A 4673-nucleotide genomic window follows, 5' to 3' on the forward strand; every position below is an offset into this window, starting at 1 on the left:
AAAAAAAAAAAAAAAGAAAATCATTTTATCCTTTCTATAACTTAAATCAGTTTAATTAGTTTTAGCTTTTATGTTTCTTTTATTACATTCTTGTGTTCTTTAATAATGAAAATATTTATAAACTTTTATCTGGATACGGCTTTTGCAACATTCTGTAAGTTTTAATATTATATATTCTATAGCTTCTGGCTCTATTTCAGAGTTTTCATTCCTTTTGACCAAGTATTATATAAAAGTATCTTAGTTAATTTTCAGGTGATTAAGACTTATGAGTCACTTTTCAAAATTGGATTTCTAATTGTATTGGCTCAATATTGAAAAAAAAATACCCTGTAAAATCTCTACTTGGAAATATTTGTTAAAGTATTATTTAAGATCAAATAATTTTTAAATGTTTCATAGACATTAAATGTTTATCACTTAATAGGCATGAGATATTTTATGTATCTTTTAATCAAATTTTATTGCAGTATTCAATTTCCCCATGTCCTTGCTTATTTTTCATTTACAAACAACATTGTTTAAGACTTTTCTTCTATTCCAAGTTATAATTACCCTAGCAGAAATTGCTCTACTGTCTACTTAAAAGTTTTCAGATGACCTTCCAAATTACCTTATTTTCTCCTTTCAAATACTTGGGATTTTTAACTTGAAAAAAAGGGGGAAATGAAATTGCAGAATAACATCAGATTAGTGGTCTCTGTAGGAATGTCTTAGTGTGTTTCTTTTCTGCAGAAATATTTTTTTTCCAGGTTACATTAAAAAAAAACTTTTTAAACTTTATTATGTCCCTCAGTCAATGACATAGTATACAGAAAATTTATACCTAGATTCATACATGTGCAGTCATGTTGTGTATTCTTAGGACCGACCACTTCGGTGTTTGTTTGTTTGTTTTTTGAGACAGAGTCTTGCTGTGTTGCCCAGGCTGGAGTGCAGTGGTGCGATCTCAGCTCACTGCAAGCTCCACCTCCCAGGTTCACGCCATTCTCCTGCCTCAGCCTCCCGAGTAGCTAGGACTACAGGTGCCCACCACCACGCCCAGCTAGTTTTTTTGTATTTTTAGTAGAGACAGGTTTCACCGCATTAGCCAGGATGGTCTCGATCTCCTGACCTCATGATCCACCCACCTCGGCCTCCCAAAGTGCTGGGATTACAGGCATGAGCCACCGCGTCTGGCCAAGATCACTTCATTTTAAAGGAACTGTGTCACTTTCCTTAAAGTGTAACATCAAAAATTCATTAAAACAAAACTTGGTAATGATTTTCTCATTTGGTAATCGTTTTTCCTTGCTAGTAAAATGAATCCAACCATGTTTAGTAGGATCAACTTTGAAAAACAATGATAATCACAAAACAGAACTATTAATATCAGACACATTCATAGCAAACCGATGATTAGAAACTTCTTGAAAATATTAAAATATTTTCAATAAAACTTACGAAACTGGAAGTCTCTCTCCCTGTCTGTATACTGTGAATGACATGCTGAAATCCAACATTACTGCTTAATGATCCCGTCCATTCCACGCAGACTTGTTAGGAACTTTTGTTGCTTCCAACTTTGATTGACCTACAAGGTCACTATAATTTGGATGCCAGTAAGTTATGTTAGATTCTGAGATTCTGAGACAGCTCATATTTAATCTAAGGTAAAGTAGTTAAACTGATTGTAATGAGGTATGACAACCATATTGACTAATCTGCAAAGAAGACTATGACATTGCGATAGTAATGGGACAAGCCACCCAATTAATTAGTAGCAAATTGGACAGATTGCTTTGGACGTTTTCCAAGAGAGGAAGTGCTTCTGGTGCTTTGTGTCAAAAGCAAGGCAAACCAACTTTCTTAATCCCCCTGGGCAGAGAATGATTTAATTTTTAATTTTTAAATTTTATGTGCCAGAATCAAAGGCAGAATTGAAAGATATAGAAACTAAGATGATTATGTTAAAAAAAAAAAAAAGATATGTATAGTGACCTATGATGATCCCCAAGATTTTTAAAGAAAGCTCTTTCAGTGTTTCTTATACATCTGAATTATAGTGGAAATGTCATAACTTCACAATTCATTAAATGTTTTCATTTATAACTCATTTGTTCCTTACACAGATTTCCAAGATATTATCCCCCCATTTTACAATAACGAAATTGAAGTCCAGGAATGTCAGACAATGTACTCCTTCCAGAGCTAGCACATCACCAGAGTTCTCATTGCAAGGCAGTCTCTCAGTTGACATCACTGCTGGCACAGTGTACGCCACTGTCCTCCCACATGTTAACTTTTCTGATGCCCTTTTCTCTTCCATGTACTGGTAGAGAAACAATAGAGAATGTAGGCATGGCAAAAATGTTAACCTTTGCCTAAGTTTGTTTATTTCAATGACTGACCTTATATTGGGAGAAAATAACGTCAATCCGTTTCAAGTTAAAAGATCCTTTGAAGTATCAAATAATCAGTCAGATGCTTTTCCCCCATTAGATTGGTGGATGCTGGCAGAGAGTGTGGAAATAATATTCTTATTATAACTCTATGATGAACTCACACAATTGTAAAGTGAATCTGGCCTTTCTTGTTTTATCTCAAAACACCATGAAGTCCCATTTAGTTTGAAAAATTAAGTAATCCTATGCAAAATTAAATTCCCTATTTTGCATGATTCCTGTGGCAGCACCTTTCAATTCTAGTTCTTAATCATGTTCTCAAATGTCATGTAAATATAGAAAACGTAACAAAATAACCACTGCTACCAGCCTCTCCAAAAGCCTATTATATTATGTGACTCTGTCCTACACAATAATGTGTCAAAATCGTAAATTTCACTGAGAAGGAAAGATGGATTGATTTTGTTTTCTAGTCTCTAGAAGAGGAGTTGAGATGTCAGTAGAAAAGTGCCTCTCTCCATCACCAGTGGAGCTAATCAGGGAAAAATGTCTGCGGTAGCGTACACATTAATCTCCAGCTGGAGCATGAAGCTGTTATGAGGTGTAACTAACCATATCGTTGTGACTCATCTCGGTCTGTAATAACATGCTTCACAGTGACATCAGTGGTTGTGTGAGATGGATGTTGCATGTAAAGGAAAAAGTACTGTTCAGCTGGAATATCTGTAAGCCTGCACATGACACAGTGACAGTTTGCAGTGAATGCAGCCACTGTTTTTCTGCAATAACACATCTGCCATATCCTGTCATCACTGTGTCTCTAAAACTGTCTCAAGTAGTCATCATGGGCAATTTCGGCCCCAAGGGGTGTTATAACAACTTAGTTCTCAAAAATGACCTATGTCAAGTTGCATTGCAGTTGCTTACTCAGGCCCACTTTAGGGCTGAGTCCAGAAGTTAAAAAAAAAAAAAGAAAGAAGAAGAAGAAGAAAAGAAATGGAATTCTTACATTGGTAAATTATTTCAATGCCAATGTTATGTCAGACCCTTTATAAACTTTTAGTATTCAGAATTGATTCTTTTAACATTTTCCCTACAGAAGTAGAGGCGTGCTTTGATCTTTGAACTCTTTCTACATGTAAAATGCATAATGCTTACAAACTCTGTTTTTTCCAGTTAATTATCCACCATAATTGGCAGAGTAGAAAAAGTAGCTATATAATTTTCAGGAACACAATGTCTCTGGACTTCAAATGGGAGGGCCCAGCTACTTAAGGTTCATTTCTACTTTAAAATTATATGACCTTTTAAAAAACATTTCTTCAAAAGCTTTTTTCATGCCTCTTTCCTCCTAAATAAAAATTATTTCAGAGGAAAGAACTGAGGATATAAACATTTATAAAAGTTTTAAGTTTTAATTTAAAAATATATAACCAGAAGCATCTTACATTTTAAAAAGTAAATGTTTTAATTTCAAAGTATATAAAATAACAAAAAATAAATAAAATGCAGTTGAAAAGAATACAAGGTGGATGCATATACCATATACCCAGCACAGAATATTTAATGATGTTGAAAACTAGAATTTACTCAGAATTTCCTAATTGCAAGAGCAAAAGGGGAAATAGTAGACTACACTTTCACTGTCTAATTTTAGTTTCAAAGAATTTCAAAAATTTTTCTGGAGAAATAATTATTTCCTGGAAACAAATACTTGTAACCTGATTACTACTCAGATATTAATTGAAGCATTTTTAAAAGTACACTAACATATGTTTGAGAAATATGATTTCATAAAAGATAAAAGCATTCTGTGTAAGCAATTAGTATGTATATTGGTCAAAACAATGTAGAGAGCATTCACAAATTTCCCTGTGCTGTGGTTTCTCTTCTCAGTGGTCCAGTATGGTGAAAATGCCATACCTGCTTTTAATTAATGTTTCCAATTTTATTTTTCAGAATGAAAAATCCCCAGGGCGATCTGCAAGTCGATCAAGTAACATTTCAAAAGTAGGTGAAATGTACTCATTTTCTTGTTTTGTTGATTTCTACACTTCTCGAGTTCACATAAATGTCTATGTTTAACCTATAATTGTTATCTGTGAGCAGAATACAAATGTGATTTCTTCATGGTTTTAACTATTTTAAGCTTTTACTATAATAAAAGGACGTGATTTTACTCAAGAAAATAAGTTAGACTATTTTTTCTTTTACCATGCTGTGTGCAAGAGATAATTTGCTTCTTTCTTCCCTTCCCTTCCCTTCCCTTTTCCTTCCCTCCCCTCCCTT

The 4673-nt window shown here is 33.8% G+C and overlaps 1 protein-coding gene across 1 annotated transcript in view; it reads left to right on the top strand.

Annotated features, from left to right (window-relative positions):
• MARCH1 (membrane-associated ring finger (C3HC4) 1, E3 ubiquitin protein ligase) overlaps positions 1–4673 on the top strand; it is a 182964-nt gene that overhangs the window by 11963 nt on the left and 166328 nt on the right. The window contains exon 2 of the mRNA XM_011959680.1: positions 4344–4394. The gene's annotated coding sequence lies outside the window, so the exon portion shown is untranslated. The remainder of the gene's footprint in view (positions 1–4343; positions 4395–4673) is intronic.

This window comes from Colobus angolensis, unplaced genomic scaffold (genome assembly GCF_000951035.1).
Source record: "Colobus angolensis palliatus isolate OR3802 unplaced genomic scaffold, Cang.pa_1.0 Scaffold5, whole genome shotgun sequence".
Classification (NCBI taxonomy): Eukaryota; Metazoa; Chordata; class Mammalia; order Primates; family Cercopithecidae; genus Colobus; species Colobus angolensis.